Below are 21,297 nucleotides of genomic sequence, written 5' to 3'. Positions count from 1 at the left end.
TGTATTAGCATGTTATTAATGACACTGTATTGTTTGACACTATATTAGCATGTTATTAATGACACTGTATTAGCATGTTATTAATTACACTGTCTTGTTTGACACTATATTAGCATGTTATTAATTACACTGTCTTGTTTGACACTATATTAGCATGTTATTAATTACACTGTATTGTTTGACACTATATTAGCATGTTATTAATTACACTGTATTGTTTGACACTATATTAGCATGTTATTAATGACACTGTATTGTTTGACACTGTATAAGCACGTTATTAATTACACTGCATTGTTTGACACTGTATTAGCACGTTATTAATGACACTGTATTAGCATGTTATTAATTACACTGTATTGTTTGACACTATATTAGCATGTTATTAATTACACTGTATTGTTTGACACTATATTAGCATGTTATTAATGACACTGTATTGTTTGACACTATATTAGCATGTTATTAATGACACTGTATTGTTTGACACTGTATTAGCATGTTATTAATTACACTGTCTTGTTTGACACTATATTAGCATGTTATTAATTACACTGTATTGTTTGACACTATATTAGCATGTTATTAATGACACTGTATTGTTTGACACTGTATTAGCACGTTATTAATTACACTGCATTGTTTGACACTGTATTAGCACGTTATTAATTACACTGCATTGTTTGACACTGTATTAGCATGTTATTAATTACACTGTCTTGTTTGACACTATATTAGCATGTTATTAATGACACTGTATTAGCATGTTATTAATGACACTGTATTGTTTGACACTATATTAGCATGTTATTAATGACACTGTATTGTTTGACACTGTATTAGCGTGTTATTAATTACAATGTCTTGTTTGACACTGTATTAGCATGTTATTAATGACACTGTATTGTTTGACACTGTATTAGCATGTTATTAATGACACTGTATTGTTTGACACTGTATTAGCATGTTATTAATGACACTGTATTGTTTGATACTGTATTAGCATGTTATTAATGACACTGTATTAGCATGTTATTAATGACACTGTATTGTTTGACATTATATTAGCATGTTATTAATGACACTGTATTGTTTGACACTGTATTAGCATGTTATTAATGACACTGTCTTATTTGACACTATATTAGCATGTTATTAATTACACTGTCTTGTTTGACACTATATTAGCATGTTATTAATTACACTATATTAGCATGTTATTAATTACACTGTCTTGTTTGACACTATATTAACATGTTATTAATGACACTGTATTGTTTGACACTATATTAGCATGTTATTAATTACACTGTATTGTTTGACACTATATTAGCATGTTATTAATGACACTGTATTGTTTGACACTGTATTAGCACGTTATTAATTACACTGCATTGTTTGACACTGTATTAGCACGTTATTAATTACACTGCATTGTTTGACACTGTATTAGCATGTTATTAATTACACTGTCTTGTTTGACACTATATTAGCATGTTATTAATTACACTGTATTAGCATGTTATTAATGACACTGTATTGTTTGACACTATATTAGCATATTATTAATGACACTGTATTGTTTGACACTGTATTAGCATGTTATTAATGACAATGTCTTGTTTGACACTGTATTAGCATGTTATTAATGACAATGTCTTGTTTGACACTGTATTAGCATGTTATTAATGACACTGTATTGTTTGACACTGTATTAGCATGTTATTAATGACACTGTATTGTTTGACACTGTATTAGCATGTTATTAATGACACTGTATTGTTTGACACTGTATTAGCATGTTATTAATTACACTGTATTGTTTGACACTGTATTAGCATGTTATTAATGACACTGTATTGTTTGACACTGTATTAGCATGTTATTAATGACACTGTATTGTTTGACACTGTATTAGCATGTTATTAATGACACTGTATTGTTTGACACTGTATTAGCATGTTATTAATTACACTGTATTGTTTGACACTGTATTAGCATGTTATTAATTACACTGTCTTGTCTGACACTATTTCCATGTTTAATAAGACAAAATGTATAAAAAGTAAATCTTACAAAGACTGAAACACCATCTCAATCCTGCACAACATGTAATCTTTATATTGGAGACTGGACCAAAAGGAATTGACAAATTTGAAAATGATTTGCAGAGCACTCCACTAAATGTGACTTTGACAAATCGTCTTCATGCATTAGTGTGATGGGGGCATTAGCACTCGGGGCAGTACGCTGCACACAGCAGATAATGCACGTAATGAAATCTGGTATCTAAGTAGACAAAGATGTGACAAATACAAGTCCAAGAATAGGATGAGAGAGAGAGAGCGAGACAGGGAGAGAGAGAGGGGGAGAGAGAGAGAGAGAGAGAGAGAGAGAGAGAGAGGGAGACAGGGAGAGAGAGAGAGAGAGAGAGAGAGAGAGAGGGGGGGAGAGAGAGAGAGGGAGACAGGGAGAGAGAGAGAGAGAGAGAGAGAGAGAGCGAGAGAGCTAGACAGGGAGAGAGAGAGTGAGAGAGAGAGAGAGAGAGAGGGAGGGAGAGGTTAAAATATCAGTATAAATATCTAAACATTCTTAAGAAAAAAAGATACATGTATCTGAGAAGATATTAAGACTTGTTTTCAGAGAACGTATTGTAAATATCTGCAGATTATTTCACGTCAAATCAACCAAATTTCAATTTTCAACTGAAAATTTTAATTTGTTTTTAATTTGTTTTTTAATTTTTCTGAAGCAAGATATAAAACATAAATGATGATGAAAACCAAAATAAAACATATTAAAAGGCCATAGATCAATATTTACAATATCTACATTACTTTGTAGAGGCGGGTCAAAATGGCCATTTTCAACTATGATTTTGGAGCAAAACTACAGGTGAAAATAATAACCTTAGAAAGGTGTCAGCATCATGATTTTATTGTTACACAGAGATTGTTAGCTCTATTACTAATATCAGTTGACTTCAGCACCTCTTGATGGATTATACGCCAACGGTGAGAGCCCAAATATGGTGGAAAACACATTTTTTGTGTTGTTTTTCCAAAGTTGGAGTGTCTATTACTCCAGAACGTTACAGATATCTGAATATCCTTTTAGATGCTGCTTCAGAACAAACTTTCCTCTTTATATCTTCATATTTAAGGCCCTATGTGGTTAAATTCCAGAGATATGGGGCTCTCAATGTGGCTAATTCAGCCTCATTTTACACATTTTCAATGGTTGAAAAACAAATGTAGATTTGGTCATACGATATAAAGTTTTTCTCAAAGATTTACATTTTGACATTTTTTTTATGTGACTAAATAATTGTACATTTCTAAATTCAACATCATTTTCATAATACCATGTGACCCACATTTGTTTTCCAACCACTGAATAGGTAAAATGTGACAATTTGCTCCTCGAGCCACATTGAGAACCCCATATCTCTGGGATTTAACCATATAGGGCAGTGGTCTCCAACATGGTGCCCGCGGGCACCTGGTAGCCCGCATGGAGTCTCTGAGTCGCCCGCCGAGCACGTTCTATAAATAGCCTGAATTGTAATCTTTCATTTCGTTTTTTTATTTTTTATTTATGATGATGGCATAAAATGAGAAAATAACTAATGGTAACATTTCATATACCATTAAAACATAATAAAATAATTTAAAATATTTAGAATCTGCACGTCGAGCACGTTTAAAAAAAAAAAAACGTAACGTAACTTATGTGAGTTGAGGCGGTCGCGGGCAGACGGTACATAAGATAAATTGAACTATAAAAAAGAAAAAAAGATTAATTATGGCTGATGATGCAGGTCATGCAAAAAAGAAGTAGACTTGTTATTTTAACGAGGAGTGGGAGACAGCATTCCTCTTCACTAACGTTAAAGATAAAGCTGTATGCCTCATCTGTGGAGCTAGCATTGCGGTTGCCAAGAGACACAATGCGGAGAGACATTTCACCACAACCCACAAGACCTTCAATGTTCATTATCCACCAGGTACATCACTTAGAAAAGAAAAAGTTAGTGAGATGAAAACAACATTAAGTAGGCAGCAATCATTTTTTACAAAACCCGCTAAAAGTCACAGGCTGCAACCGAAGCTTCATTTAGAGTTGCTCTTTTTAACGAAACACAAAAAACCTTTCTCTGGTGGTGAAATTCTCAAGGGAGCAATGACTGTGATAACCAACACTCTGTTTAAAGATCACAAGAATGGAAATGAAATAATGTCCTCAGTCTCCGATGTTCAACTTGGGGCTAAAAGGTTAGCCTGTTAACAAGTTAGGCTAAATTTTATTAATTATAAATACAATTATAATTGTAAATTTGTTATATAAATTCCTATAAATAGGATTGATTGATGAATAAAAATAATCTAATAATTAATAATAATTTAAAATGCTTGTGGGAAATGATTTACATTTATTAAGCCACGATGTCAATATTCATTTCATTACTTAGACATATTTTGGTGATTAAAAGTAAAGTGAAAAAAGTGCCACAGTGTTTATGTTTATTTTATGACATTTTAAAAATGAGAAATTGTTTATTTTTATATAAAAAAAAATGCATTTCTTTCATTTTGCTCTATCGAAAACGTACCGAACCGTGTCAGCACTGTATCATGAACGTAACCGTGAATTTTGTGAACCGTTACACCCCTAATATATAATTATAAATTCAATTGTCATAGTATTTAACAATATTACTGTTTGTTGTTGTATTTTTCAAAACTTGAAACGTGTGTGTGTGCGTGTGCCTATATCAAACAAGTAGCCCTCTAGACTATTTTATTCCTTCAGGGAGCCCTCACTCACAAAAAGTTTGGAGACCCCTGATATAGGGCCTTAAAAATAAAGATTCAAAATGAAGCATTTGTTCTGAAGCAGCATCTGAAAGGATATTCAGATATCTTTAATACTTTTGGAGTTATAGGAGCTCAAACTTTGAAAAAAAAAACAAAAAAAAAACAAGTTTTTCCCATATTTGGGCTCTCACCGTTGACATATAACGCAACAAGTGGTGCTGAAGTCGACTGTTTTTAGTAATTGACCTTCCTATCTCTGTGTAACAATAAAATCATGACACTGACACCTTTATATATGTTTCTTTTAATCTGTATGTTACGAAGATAAAGGCATGCATGGGAAGGAGGACGCTGGGACCGGCTTGACAAACACGTAAACATTTATTATACGCCCTGCTCGCCACACTGTAGGTTTGCTCCAAAATCATAGTTAAAAATTGTCATTTTGGCCCCCCTCTACAAAATAACGGATTACTCAGTAAATATTGATCTATGGATCTACAAGTGTAATGAACACAGCTGTAGCATCTCCTCATATTGTCGTCTCTAATGATTTCTTATGGCTTTACTGCAGTAACCAGATCCGCTGTATAACGGCCATACATCAGCAGAGCAGAGCTGTTAAAATGATCACATGACTCCCGGTTATGACATCGCTTATAGTTCCCATATGTCAGTGTAAACCAGTCGCTGATAACACTGAATAAACACTGCATGAAACAGACACACTCGAACCTCACGAGAATCATGGTGGCAAATCACATCTCGTGCAATCGCTATAATGAATATCGGTTACGGATAAGCCTGTTTTGATTTAGGGATGAATCTCACCAATCCTGTCAAGAACATGTGCATTGCTCATGTCATATTTCACACTAAAATCAAAAGAAAGAATCAATAAATGATATTGTGCAGGCTGTTCATTGCACCAAAAACTTATTTTTGCAATGTGAATGTGTTCTGGGTGGTTGCTAGGGTGTTGCTAATTGGTTGCTAGGGTGTTCTGGGTTGTTGCTAGGAGGTCGGTAGGCAGTTGCTAGGGTGTTCTAAGCAGCCTAGCAACCACACAGAACATCCTAGAAACTATCTCTCTGTATATCTATCTATCCGTCTATCCGTCTGTCTGTCTTTATCTGTCTATCTGTCTGTCAATCTTTATCTGTCTGTCTATCTGTCTTTATCTCTCTGTCTATCTATCTATCTATCTATATCTGTCTGTCTGTCTATCTATATCTGTCTATCTACATCTGTCTGTCTATCTATATCTGTCTGTCTGTCTGTCTATCTATATCTGTCTCTCTATCTTTATCTGTCTGTCTGTCTGTCTGTCTATCTATCTGTCTGTCTGTCTATCTATCTTTAACTGTCTGTCTATCTATCATCTGTCTGTCTGTCTGTCAATCTATCTATCTTTGTCTGTCTGTCTATCTATCTTTATTTGTCTATCTATCTATCTGTCTGTCTATCTATCTATATATCTATCTATTTTTATCTGTCTGTCTGTCAATCTATCGATATCTGTCTGTCTGTCTATCTTTATTTGTCTATCTATCTATATATCTATCTATATCTGTCTATCTATCTGTCTGTCCATCTATCTATATATATATATATCGATATCTGTCTGTCTATCTATCATCTGTCTGTCTGTCTGTCAATCTATCTATTTTTATCTGTCTGTCTGTCAATCTATCTATATCTGTCTGTCTGTCTGTCTGTCTATCTATCTTTATTTGTCTATCTATCTATCTGTCTATCTATCTATTTTATCTGTCTGTCTGTCTATCTATATATCTATCTATTTTATCTGTCTGTCTGTCTGTCAATCTATCTATTTTTATCTGTCTGTCTGTCAATCTATCTATATCTGTCTGTCTGTCTGTCTGTCTATCTATCTTTATCTGTCTGTCTATCTATCTATATATCTATCTATTTTATCTGTCTGTCTGTCTATCTATATATCTATCTATTTTATCTGTCTGTCTGTCTGTCTATCTATCTATATCTGTCTGTCTGTCTGTCTGTCTGTCTATCTATTACATGTTTATGATTTATATGCATAATTTGTACTATTTACATTGTAGAACTAAATGCTAAATGCTAAATGCTATAGAAGTGCTAAATAAAATTATAAAATTAAAAATATAGGTGCATGCAGTGATACCGGAGTCAAGCCAATTAGTGACACCATTTGATTGTGTGTTATTCGAGAACAGTTACACTAATTAACTAGCATTCCATAACTTTTTGTCGGCATGGTCTGCAGATGATTTGTCTTGATTTTGGTGAAAATCTAGGAAGAGTATTAAAGAGTAGGTTTTCAAAACATTTAAAAATGTTCGAGCAATCGAGCAAACAGGAAGTTTGCTTGATTGTGACATAAATGGTATCAATGTTCTCGGCATAAACCACGAAATCTATCAAGACCAGTCTCATGACAGTAGGCAAAAGGAGTCAATCGCTATTAGCAATTATAGAAATAGCATTAACATTTTTGACCACAAAGTGGTGCTGTCGTGAAACTATTTGTGTCCCTTCAGAGCATGGTGCCAAAGACACATACTGAGTTTCATAACGATACGCCAAGTCGTTCGTAAAATACAGCATTTTATGACTCAATTCAAAATGGCTGATGGCCAAAATGGCCGACATTACAAAATGTGGTATTGTTCGACATGGTATATGTAGCACTTCATCTCAGAGACAATTTTTGTTATTTTTGGCAAAAGTGTTCAAGAGTTAAAAGGCCTTAAAAATAATTTGCTACCTCCTGACCTGTAGGGGGCAGTGTGCCTAAACGCTCCAGGTAACCTCAGAGCCCAATGGTGATGACACGTACCTAGTTTCCTCCTAATACCTCAAAACGTTGCGGAGATACAGCCTCAAGTTACATTTTGCACTTTCTTCATCAAATTCATTGGAGCGCCATTCGAAAACGGTATGGCTTACCGAAATTACGTGAATACAATTTTGTCGTGAGTGCGTCTAGATGATGCAGGCCAATTTTCATGCAAATTAGATAAACGGCCTAGGACGAGTTTGAATAAGTAGGTTTTCATTTCATGACGGAAAATGACATCACATGGTGCATTCGAATCTTCTTGAGCCAAGGAATATTTTGTTTCTAGGACTCACGGTTAAAAAGTTATTAATATAAACGTGAGTTAAAATTTGGGCAGTTGGTGGCGCTAGAGGGTTTGAGGTAGAGACGCCAAATTTGCTGTGGTAACAGATCAGTCTGACCTATATCTGTGTGCCAAATTTCATAACTTTCCTGTAAGCGCTTCTATTGGCTGACATAGACTCAAGAGTGGAAGAAGCGGAATAATAATAATAATAGGAAAACTAATGAAAACAATAGGGGTCTTTCGCCCCTTCGGGGCTTGACCCCTAATTAATCTGCTAGCTGCCTTGAGACGTCACACAGGTCACATAAAGTACAACACATAGAGACTGTATCACCATGACATCACATAGAGACCGTGCCTGTTCCCTGAACTACCAAACCACTCAGTAAATCGTTTAGAAAACAATTTGATTAAGGTCAAGTTGAAGATAAACATCACATAAAGATGGGGCTTTACATTATTTCTCTTCCTACCAAAACACTAAATTAGATCATAGTTCGGATGTGCTCTGTTTGACTGAATCCTGGCTTAAATAACAAAATATAAATGCAGTCTTCTCTAGCATTCTTGATAGTGTTGCCCCCTTCGATTAAAGAAAATTAAAGAAATAAGCCCTGCACCATGATACAATGATCACACTCATGCTCTCAAGAGAGCAGCTCGGAAAATGGAGCGCAAGTGGAAGAATACAAAATTAGAGGTATTTTGTGGTGCATGGAATGATAGTGTCTTTAGCTACAGACTATAAACTACAAGGTCAGCATATTTTAGCAAACTCATAGAAAATAACAACAACAATCCTAGGTGTTTATTCAGTACTGTGGCTAAATTGGTTAGGAATAAATTCTTGACTGAACCAGATATTCTGACGCAGCACAATAGTACAAGCAACTTCAGTCATGAAGAGCTAACAAAACTTATCGAAACATCAAAAGCCACAACATGTTTGTTAGATCCAATACCAACTAAGCTCTTAAAAGAGGTATCTCCTGTAATCTCAGAACCTCTTCTTAATATTTTAACTCCTCGCTATTCTCAGGATATGTCCCAAGAAACTTTGGCAGTTATCAAACCACTTATTAAGAAGCTACAACTTGATCCTGGAGAATTGGCTAATTATAGACCGATTTCAAATCTCCCGTTTATGTCAAAAATACTAGAAAAGGTAGTATCCTCCCAAATATGTTCATTTCTACAGAGAAATAGTATATATGAAGAATTTCAGTCAGGATTTAGGCCTCATCACAGTACAGAGACTGCACTTATCAGAGTTACACATGACTCTTATCATCTGATCGCGGCTGCATTTCTCTTCTAGTGCTTTTAGATCTTAGTGCTGCATTCGACACGATAGATCATGACATTCTCTTGAATAGGCTGGAGAATTATGTTGGCATTAGTGAACTTGCATTAGCATGGTTTAGGTCCTATTTAGCAGACCGCTACCACTTTGAATGTGTAAATGAGGAATTGTCAAATAAAAAAGTAAAATATGGAGTGCCACAGGGATCAGTTTTAGGACCTCTGCTGTTCTCCATGTATATGCTTCCCCTGGGAGATATTATCAGGAATCGTGGAATATGTTTCCACTGCTATGCTGACGATACACAACTTTATATTTCTTCAAAACCTGATGAGATTTCACAATTATCTAAATTAGCAGAGTGTATCAATGAAATAAAAGATTGGATGGCCAGAAATTTCCTTCGACTCAATTCAGACAAAACAGAGGTTCTAATTATTGGACCAAAAACCTCTAAAAATAAGCCACTAAAATATAATTTGACTCTCGATGGATGAACTGTTACATCATCTTCAACAGTGAAGAACTTAGGTGTTATATTTGATACCAATCTGTCCTTTGAAAATCAAATTACAGATGTTTGTAGCACAGCATTCTTCCACCTCAGAAATATTGCTAAATTACAGCACATGCTCTCTGTTGCTGATGCCGAAAAACTAATTCATGCGTTCATGACCTCAAGACTAGATTATTGTAATGCATTACTGGGAGGATGTCCAGCAAGATCAATAAATAAAACTCAATTGGTTCAAAATGCAGCAGCCAGAGTGCTGACGAGAACCAAGAAATATGATCATATTAGCCCCATTTTATCATCGTTACATTGTTACCTGTTACATTCATTATATTAATTATACATTAATTATATTATAATTATATATAATTATAATATTCTGTAACTACATACAAAGCTTTGAATGGTCTCCGCAGTACTTAAGTGATCTTCTACCACGCTATATTCATCACGTTCATTACGATCACACAATTTGTAATTCGTAATTCAATCTATTACGATGGACTTCAGAGGATGATCTGATGCCAACTCCAACCATAAGACATGGGATACTTCATATGCCACGGCCTGAACCTTGGATTTAGGATGGACCCCACTGAACCTCACGATTGATCTTGGCCTGCATCACGTTTGTCTATTGATGGACTGCAATCTTATAATGGAATACATAGACTATAATTTCATTGCCAATAAAAGCCTTCATCAGACAACTAACAAGGACAATTGCATTTATAGTCTAGTTCCCATCCATGTTTCGCGCTATTTTGTTAGACAAAGTGAAAATTAAATCTGCCCTGAAGCCGTTTCCATACAGAAATGTGTTTATCGCTGATTCGCCACCCAGATGCCCCTACTTTATTTCTTCTGAAGTTTGGGTAAATTGGGGAGATTATTGAGACAATTCATTGAAATGAGACAGATTACTGTCATTTTAATTAATAAATAAAAGTAATCAGAAGACAGAATTGCAATCAAAAGGGAGCAGTTGCTCTTCTGATAGGACTGTAATATTGGTCCTGATGTTGCGCCTATTGCAGGTTGGCACCGGTTACGACCCGAAAGCAGATGGTCATGGCCAATATTATGTCGAAATTTGTGACATTTTAGTGATAATGTGCGATTCCATCAGCTTTATTTTGATGCGCTAAAATGTTTTCCGCAAAAAATGCTTGGATGGAAACGTAGTTTATGTGAATTCCTGCAGTTAATCCAGGATGAACTTCAAAGACAGAGTATGCTCTCTGAAAGGAGGAGTTTAGAATGAATGCTTTAGAACGGACCAATCAGAGCAGAGCATGCTCTCTGAAAGGAGGAGTTTAGAATGAATGCTTTAGAACGGACCAATCAGAGCAGAGCATGCTCTCTGAAAGGAGGAGTTTAGAATGAATGCTTTAGAACGGACCAATCAGAGCAGAGCATGCTCTCTGAAAGGAGGAGTTTAGAATGAATGCTTTAGAACGGACCAATCAGAGCAGAGCATGCTCTCTGAAAGGAGGAGTTTAGAATGAACGCTTTAGAACGGACCAATCAGAGCAGAGTATGCTCTCTGAAAGGAGGAGTTTAGAATGAACGCTTTAGAACGGACCAATCAGAGCAGAGCATGCTCTCTGAAAGGAGGAGTTCAGAACGGATCATTGAACGAGTCGTTTTTAACACTGGGGTAAAAAAGGTTCAATTATGAGCAAATTAAAGTGTTTTTTGAACTTGGATGTATGTAAATCTATTATATGAGACCTTTAAAACTAAATTAGGCATGTTTAAATACCATAATAGCTGCACTTTAATGCACATCTCATATATTTTTGTTTTATATAACAGCTACAACAGGGATCATCAGGGACTTCATTTGATGTTCCTCTATTCGGTATTTTCAGAGTTTGAACTTTATCACCACCTGCTGGTGGAATCACCAAACTGCAGGAACTGATTTTACACTTGGCGCTGAGATTAGACAAATAAATAGTTAATTTAATAACTTGTTCACTATAGTATCTGCAACTGTTGGTCCTGTCATTGTTTATTCTGCTGATAAATACATTTATTGGTTAATAATTACACACGGTGACTGATCGGTCTCTAGTACGAGGAGTTTCCGGATCTAATCCACATCACCCTAGTATCATTTATTATTATTAATGTACAAATATTTGTAGACATCTCCTCCACTGAATATTTGATATATTTAAATAATACAATTTTATTTGGTTATATATTTTATTTTATTTTGCTGCATTAATCAATTTTCTACTTTCTGCAATTATGCAGATCCCCTAAATACTATAATAATAAATATGATATAAAAGCATTAAATAAAACGTGTCATATGTTTTGTTAGTGGGCAGACTGAGCGCTTGATTCTACTTTTTACTTGCCCTTTACTACTGCATTTACTATAGTTCTCTTGCATAACATCCATATCTGTAACAAGATTATTGTAACCACAGGTAAAGATCTACAGCTCCTCATTACTGTGTGAAATGTCTGTTTCTATTACAGTTTTTTTCAATTGTTTAAGCACAATTTTGAAAACAGGGCCCGGTTTGTCAAAACACTACACACAATTAGCACAACACTTCAGATCATTTGCAAAATTACATGCACTTCTTGATGCACACACACACACACACACACACACACACACACACACACACACACACACACACACACAAGGTCTCTCGCTCTCTCCCTCTCTGCCGTGCGCGCTACACGGTTTGGAGCACAGTCTAACCGCTCTTGCTCGCTCTTGATTCCGGGAGATTTTAACTAATTTGCGGGCATCAGGGAGCCGCTATCAATACGCGGGAGATTCCCGGAACTTCCGGGAGACTTGGGATGTCTGCAGTTACACACTGCTGTTGCTAACCTAAAACACTTTTAGCAAGTCTAATTGTCAGTGATTAAAGTACACAGAGAAAGTACAACTATACAAACACTACACAAAACCAATGCTGCAGACTGAGGAAAATATCATTTATTTCTCTCCATATACCCAAATCAGTCGACATGGAGAATCACAACAAAACATGTCCCAGATGACCGTGTATTGCATCTGGTGCATTTCACACCTGCTGTAGCATTATTGGCCAAAACCATGTTTATTATATCTCTCTCTCTTGTTGTTGCGTGAATATGGGCCCCCTTCCTCCTTGACGTTCCCGACCCTTAATCCTATGTAGAGAATAATACATGTAACTTACTGTACAATGTCACAGGAAGGGGTATCACAAGTGCTGATATGGTGCATAAAATAAGCGGCTGATTACTGTAACTGTAGACGGATCTTTTACCTGTTTTCCTGTCGAAAAGTCCTTATGACAGATGCCACTGTAGATCTGCTAAGATTTGGCTGAACTCTCAGTCCAGCCTCCCTCAGCATCAATCTGTGGTTCACAACATGGTCCACTAGTGTTGCACGAATGTCATTTGATAAGTTTGGTCCTCTTCTTCTTTGTGCACGTTCTCCTCCTGCTTCAGGTCTTCCTCGACCTCTGGCTCGGCCTCTGCCTCTTCCTCTTCCTCTACCTCCTCTACCACCTCCTCTACCACCTCCTCCTCTACCTCCTCCTCTGTGTACTCGCTCCTCTCACCCTCACTCTTCTTCTGACTCCTTCCAGTTTGGTTGAAGGCAGGTGAACCTACCTGCTGCATTTTTATAGTGCTTAAACCTGATTGGTGTGTGTACAATTTAGCAATCATGTGTTTGTGCACCTGATGGCTGTGTTTAACAGATTGGCTCATAGGTGTGGTCATTTGACAGTCAGTGCTTTGGAATTGCAAGGAAGTGACATCATGATATACTTCTGTGTCTGATGTATACAAGTGTGTTTAGTGTTTTGCAAATCACTGTGTGTAATGTTTTGCAAATAGTGTGAAGCTGACAATGTGCTTACAGTTGTGCAAATCTAGCCTTGTGTTTTGCTCCTTGAGTGTAAGGTTTTGCTAATTGTGGGAAAAGTTACATTTTAGTGTGTAAGCAATCGTAAAAAAACTGTAAACAAACTATGCCACTAATAAATTGACTTTGATCTTTGGCGCCCTCTTGCGGTTATTAGATGTAACGTTTATTTCCCCTTTCGCGTTCCGTTATTCGGTCCTCTCTTGTTCCCGTAGTTCGTCAGTGTCGAGTCTCCAGTAGAAACACACGTGTGCTGCTCAACACATCATGGAGTTTGAGGGCTTTTTTTTTATTGAACACAAGAACAGAACAAAAAAAAACAGAATATACATCTATAATGGCATTAGTAAGTACAGATAAATAAGTATTAGGCAAGGCACATATCAGTTAAAATAAAAAAATTAAATTAAAAAAACTTATATAAAATAAAAATACAAATACAGAGGGGTCTCTTTATTCCTCTTTTAAGAGCTCAAGGTCTCTTATTATTCCAGCCAATTGCTGGGCCTTTTTACTTTTTACACATTCCAAGGCTGGAAAGAAATTACAAATTAAGTCTCTTTTAAATATAGAAAAATAAGGTTTCGTCTTCATGCATTTTGACTTATGAATAAAAAATTTGCCCAGTATCAACATTACATTAACAAGAAAATCAGTTCTTTTCTCTTCCAACATCATTCCAAACACAACATGTTCCCTAGCAAAAGTGGGCAGTGATCGAATCTTTGATTCCAACCAATAGGACATATCTTCCCAAAAAGTATTTGAAGACAGACAAGAAAAAAAAAGATGATCAGTTGTCTCTATGTCAATTTGACAAAAAGTGCAGGCATTTACTTCAAAATTAAATCGTTGTCTTAAAAATTCACTTGACGGGTACACCCCATTGAATATTTTAAAATGAGTTTCCTTAGCTTTAGGAGCCACTGGAAAGCTAATATACTGTGTTCGCAATTTTCTAATAGTTTGTTTATCATAAGATTGCAAAACACAGTTATTATACAGAAGTGTCGGATATACTATAGAATTGAAACAAGAGCGGATAAGTTTGTTGGGAAGCATTGCTCTGAGGTCATTACCATTGAAAAGAAGGGATGGAAGTTCACAAGGTCCATCAGGTATGTTGACAGAAGTGTTTTGTACAAGATTTATAAAACTTTTTGGAATCGCATTTAAGACACGCTCAAAATGTTTGCGTTCACATTGTATATTATATTTAGCACAAAAGTCTTTAAAAGTTAACAATCTCCCATCTTCATCTATCAAATGAAGAACTGACCAAATACCTTTCTCAAGCCACTCAAGAACACATAGAGACTTATATTTAGAAACAATAACTCTATTGTTCCATATTGGGATTTTATGTGGAGAAAAGTTGTGGTTATATAATAACTTCCAATATAATAAAATCTGTTGGTGAAAGGAAGATAATTTGATTGGCAGTCTGGAAACAGTATAATCACATCTCAATAAAAAATCAATTCCACCCAATTTTCTAAATATACCTCTGGGAACGCAAAACCAGAAACTATTTTCATTTGTTATAAAATTTTTTAGCCATTTGACCTTTAACATACCATTTATACAATCAAAGTCAAAGGCTTGTAATCCACCATTTTCATAATCTTGTATAAGTCGTGCCCTCTTTATATAGTGCACACGTTTTCTCCATATATAATTGAAATTAATTTGATTAATGGCCTTAATAGCTATATTAGAAATAGAGAGACAAGATGCAGGATAGATACACCTAGAGAGACTTTCCATTTTAGTTAAATAAATCCTTCCAAAGATAGACAAATCCCTTTGCATCCATGCATCAAGCCTGCCTTTGCATTCCTTCCATCTGTTCCAGACGTTTTGCTTTTCCATCATGACTTCATCCTTAGAAATGTTTATGCCTAAATATTTGATAGTCGACTTAATCGGAATATTATATGCAATTTTAAGAGGGCATTCACGTATGGTAATAATTTCACATTTGGCAATATTAAGTTTTAAACCTGAGAATTTAGAAAAATAGCTAACTATCTCAATTACTTTAGGAACCTGATCAAGACCTTTTAAAAATAATGTTGTATCGTCAGCCAATTGACTAAGTATAATTTCCTGTCCAAACACATTTAATTTTTTAATACTTGAGTTTTTAATTAAGAGAGCCAACATCTCTGTAGCCAGAATAAACAATGAGGGTGAGACGGGGCAACCTTGTTTAACTCCTCTCTTGATATCAAATCTGGGTGAAGTACCTGTTGGTAGGGCCACTGAACTATTGGTATTTGTGTAAAATAACTGAATAATATTACAAAAATGTTCACCAAACCCATACATTTTCAAACATTTAAAAATAAATGAATGTTCTAACATATCAAAGGCTTTATAAAAATCTAAAAATAATATAACCCCATCATCCTCAATTTCTTGATTATATTCCAGCAAGTCCAAAACCAATCGAATGTTGTTATGTATAGATCGGCCTCTAATGAATCCAGTTTGTGTCTCCCCAATAATTTTGGATAAACCAAGTTTCAATCGATTATTATATATGTGGGTTAGTAATTTATAGTCAGTGTTTAGCAAAGTTATAGGTCGTAAATTGTCCAACAATCTAGAGTCTTTTCCTGGTTTGGGAATAAGTGTGATTAGGCCTTGTCTCATTGAATTAGGCAAAACCACGACTTTAGTAATTTCCTGAAAAAGTGCAAAAACAAATTCCCTTAATAAATCCCAAAAATGGCGATAAAAATTAGACGTAATACCATCTGGGCCAGGTGATTTATCCAATGACAGACACATAACAGCAGAATCAAGCTCTTCAATTGTTAAATCTGCATCACATATCGTTTTTAATTGATCATCTACATGAGGAACAAATTCTCCAATTTTTTCAAAAAGGGAATTAGGGTCTAATATTGAAGAGGATGAAGAATATAAATCCTGATAAAAGTTGGCGATTTCTTTAGCTATCAGTTGTGAATTAGAACACTCTGTCCCATTAATAACTAATGTTTTAACAGAGTTTCTTTCTTGCCGCTTTTTTTCTAACCTACAGAAATAAGCAGAGTTTTTCTCCCCTTTTTCCATCCAATTAGATCTTGATCTAATGTATGCTCCCTTAGCTTTTCTCATATAGATTTCATCCAACTGTGATTGCAAAAATAACAACCTTGATCTATCATCCTCCGTTAAAATTAATTTGTTAGAATATTCATTTATCTCTTTAATAACAGAGGTCTCTTTTAAAGTATACGATTTGTTTAGCTGTTTGAGTTTGAGGGCTGCAGCTTCTTCAGACAGAGACTCGTGTTGTCCACACTGAGCGGGAAACTATGGAGCCAAATCAATCTCATTAATAATTCACTTAAAAAAAATCATTCACACATGCATGAAACCTAATTCACGTACACACACAAAAAAAAAAAAATCATGTGCGTGAAAATATATATATATATATATATTCACAAAAAGCTACTCACATGCGCAATATCAAAGTATTCATACGTAATATATATATACAACTAGTCACAAAAAGTTTCGAATGTTTAAAATGTACGAGTGTATCCATGAATCTGAATGTGCAAATTGTCACTCACGTGTGAATCCCCTCGGATATCCCCACGTGGGTCTGTCGTACTCTTTAGCCAATCAGATGCGAGCTTAACCAATCATATCATAAGCCACTGATTCTGCGCACCTTTTGCGCAATATGGATTAATTAGAACGGAAATGAAGCCTTTACGTCAGTAATCCAGCGAGGCGAACGAAAAACGGAAAGTAATATTTTGACGTGTATCCTTGTTTGTGTTTATGGCTATAACCAGCATAAAGAAGCCTTTATTAGTCGTTTAGAGGAACATGTATTAAAATTATTAACTAAATATCCAAATTCCATGCTTATTTTTGGTGGAGATTTTAATGTCGCCATAGATGGTGGCATAGACAGATGGCCTCCAAAACTCCATGACTTGAAAACGTTTATGCAAAGATTCTCTTTGATCGATAGTTGGAGAGTTACATCCCTCTCAAAAGATGTTCACATGGAGTAATAACTCTCTGTCCTCCCAGTCCCGAATTGACATGTGGCTTATCTCTAAAGAATTATGCAATACCTCTACTGACATTTTGCCATCACCATTTTCTGACCACAAGAGTATCTTCATTCGCCTCTATTACACTGAAGGAGATCGAGGAAGCTATTAACTGTTTAAAAGCCAACAAATCTCCCGGAACAGACGGACTCAGCTCAGAATTTTACAAGCTATTTAAAGGGGTCATGACATGGGTTTTTTTATTGTATTATTATGTTCCCTTAGGTGCAATTATAGTATTAATATATTTTTTTTTAAGAAAAACTCTTAAAATCTAGTGATTTATGACCTTTTCCCACCCTGTTTCTCATCCTCTGATTCAAACAGTCTGTTTTGGGGGCGTTTTCCATTTAAGACTTCAGTGTTAACGCCCACTGTTATGATTGGCTAATGTCAGTGCCTATGTATCAATTATTGACGCCCCAGCCAGAACAATATGCAAGTAAACTAAGTAAAAACACTGTGATTATTCATAATGAATGAAATTGCGCTTTAAAAAGTAGTTTAAAGTTTAAAATAGATTACTTACAGTTTAGCGTCGTCGTTGTTCCCAGAATAGTCGGCACGGACTTATCTTTGAGCAACAGTTTTCTGGCAAAGCCAGCATCATATTGAGATTTGTTCTCAAAACAGTCATCCTTAAAATGTACAGAACAAACGCTTAAGTTAACACTGCCGTGACTGGGACGTCCTCAAAAAATAAACTGCATCCATTTTTCCCTGACGTCTGGATCTTTCGGCAGCTTATTCAGAGGTTTTGTTTGACCACAGCCAGGAACAGCACATCTGTGTGGCATCGTAATTTTCCTGTGCACAAGTAGTCTCTGTCAGAGCTCGCTGTCCATCGACTGAACACTTGTGAGGCGACGGCGATACTGAAATGAGCGTGAGTTGTCTTGCGCTTAAAGTGTAGTTATCTTGTGCTGGAGGCGGTCATATGCAAACGCTGGTACGTCACTTCTAACCGTCACGTCACTTCTAACCATGAATCCAGAACGAGCTGTATTTTGAGCTTGATTAAATAAATGATTCGTTTAGAATGGGGAGGACGTCTTAAAATATTAAACTTGCAGGACGTTTTAATGATACAAAGACCTCTTATATACCAAAAGATCAAGGTAAATTTGGTTTCTCATGTCATGACCCCTTTAATTGAAATTCCAGTTTCACATATCAGAAATACAATTCGTACTAGTAAAAACCTTTATTTTTGATATCAAGAATTCAATTGTCACTAGTTGAAATGTCTATTCTTGATATCAACAATTGAATTGCTACTAGTAACAATGTTCATTTTTGATCTCAATAATTCCATTTTCACTAGTGACAATGTTCATTTCTGCTATCATGAATGTTACTAGTAAGAAAGCCAATTTAGATATCTGAAATTATATTGATATCAGAAATACATTTTCAGATATCAAAAATTAAAATTTTTACTAGTAGTAATTCAATTGTTGATATCTAGAATATACATTTTTACTAGTAACCACGTCATTCTTGATATCAAGAATTCACATTTTTACTAGTAACAATGTAATTATTGATATAAAAAATATATAAATACAAAGCTGATATGTGTATTCGGAATTATAACTAGTAAGAAATGAATTCTTGATATCAACAATTGATTTTGAATGGCAGCCTATGGTGACATTTCACTAGCGAAAATACAATTACAGATATCAAGAATTATAGTTTTTACTAGTTGAAATACAATTCTTGATATCTAGAATAAGCATTTAACTAGTAAAAATGTAATTGTTGATATCAAGAATTAGCTACTTGTGGAAATTTAATTTCTGATATCAAAAATTTCCATTGTTACTAGTAGATATCGAATTCCTGATATCAATAACTATCATTTTAACTAGTGAAAATTGAATTGTTGATATCAAGAATTAATATCCTGGAAATGAATAAAAGTTAAATCGGCTTGCCATAGTTTAATCATAGTATAGCGCCATTCTTATTAAAGGTGTACGAGGAAAGTATAGAAAAAGCATTACTTCCAGCCACTATGTCAAGGATTAATAACTCTTATACCAAAATTAAATAAAGATCCCCTCCTAATAGACAGTCAGGATTTATGCAGAAAAGACACATTTCTAATAATATACGGTGAATACTAGATATGATAGATTATTCAGAATTAATTGACAGTGATGGCTTCATTTTCTGTTTAGATTATTACAAAGCCTTCGACACATTGGAACACAAGTGTTTATTTCAGGCTCTTCGAAAAATTGGCTTTGGCGACTCCTTTTGCAAGATGGTCCAAATGCTTTACATAAACGCAAACAGCTCAATTAAGCTAAGTAATGGTACTTCACCTAGACTCTTTTTAAAACGAGGAGTTAGACAAGGATGTCCAGTTTCCCCTTACCTATTTTTAATTGCAACACAGTTCCTTAGCATACATATCAATGGGAGCTCTTTAAAGGGTATCACAGTTGGTAACACTAAAATAAAAATGAGTCAATTAGCGGATGATACAGCTTTATTCTTCAATGATTCTTCACAAGTTCCAGTGGCTTTGGGTATTCTTAAGTCCTTTTCTGAAGCCTCTGGATTAAATCAAAATTTTAATAAATGTGAACTGCTACCCATTAAAAATTGCTCTCTGACCTCAATTGAGAATATTACTGTTAAAAATAGGGTAACATATTTAGGTATACAAATTACTTTTGCTCAACAAACTTCAAACCTATTATTACCAAGACTCAAAGAAGATGCAATTGCTGGTTCCAAAGGGATCTAGTGAACACTGCTCACTAAAGGTGCGTACACACTGCCAGCGACATCGCGCGCGACAGCGACTCAATACCATTCATTTTCAATGCAAGCACAGCGACTTCCGGCGACACGAGCTGTCGCGACCGTTGGCGCTAGATGTGGGCGTGTCCAGCGACGCGACAAAGTTGAGAAAAGTTCAACTTTGGAGCGACTAATGGAAGCGACAGCCAATAGGAGAGACGACGGGAGAGCTCACGTAATCCTTCTCTCTCTCTCTCTCTCTCTCTCTCTCTCTCTCTCTCTCTCTCTCTCAGCTCCTGCAGTAACGGAAAGATGGATGAAAGGCTAATTCTTGCTGTTAGCAATTTTCCAGTGCTCTATGATATGTCTCTTCCCACGTACAAGGACGTTTTTAAGAAAAATACTGCGTGGAAAGGTGTATCTGAGATCGCGGGGATTTTATGGACCCAGACAGACCGGCGTTTGCATTTTCGCCGCAGATAAACAGCCGCTATGGCAAACAGCACGCCTTGTTTCTCGCTCATCTTTGATATAAAGCATTTTATGTACTGATTCCATTTATATTTAGTCTTTTCCCTCCAAAATGTTTGTTTTTAGTGGCAAGAAAAGAGATTCGCTGTCAACAGCAATGGAATGACATCCGTGAATGTCATTTATAAACGTTACTAGGCAACCAGAAGTGGGAACGCCCACTAGCGACTTCACCGCCAGCCACTGGCGACCTGCGACCTGTGTACGCACCTTTAGGCAGAGGGTCTGTCTCGTTTGGCCTACGCAGCTCAGACTCTTTCTGTG

Source organism: Xyrauchen texanus, chromosome 4, assembly GCF_025860055.1.
Source record: "Xyrauchen texanus isolate HMW12.3.18 chromosome 4, RBS_HiC_50CHRs, whole genome shotgun sequence".
Taxonomy (NCBI): domain Eukaryota; kingdom Metazoa; phylum Chordata; class Actinopteri; order Cypriniformes; family Catostomidae; genus Xyrauchen; species Xyrauchen texanus.
Note: the sequence above shows the minus strand (reverse complement) of the source record.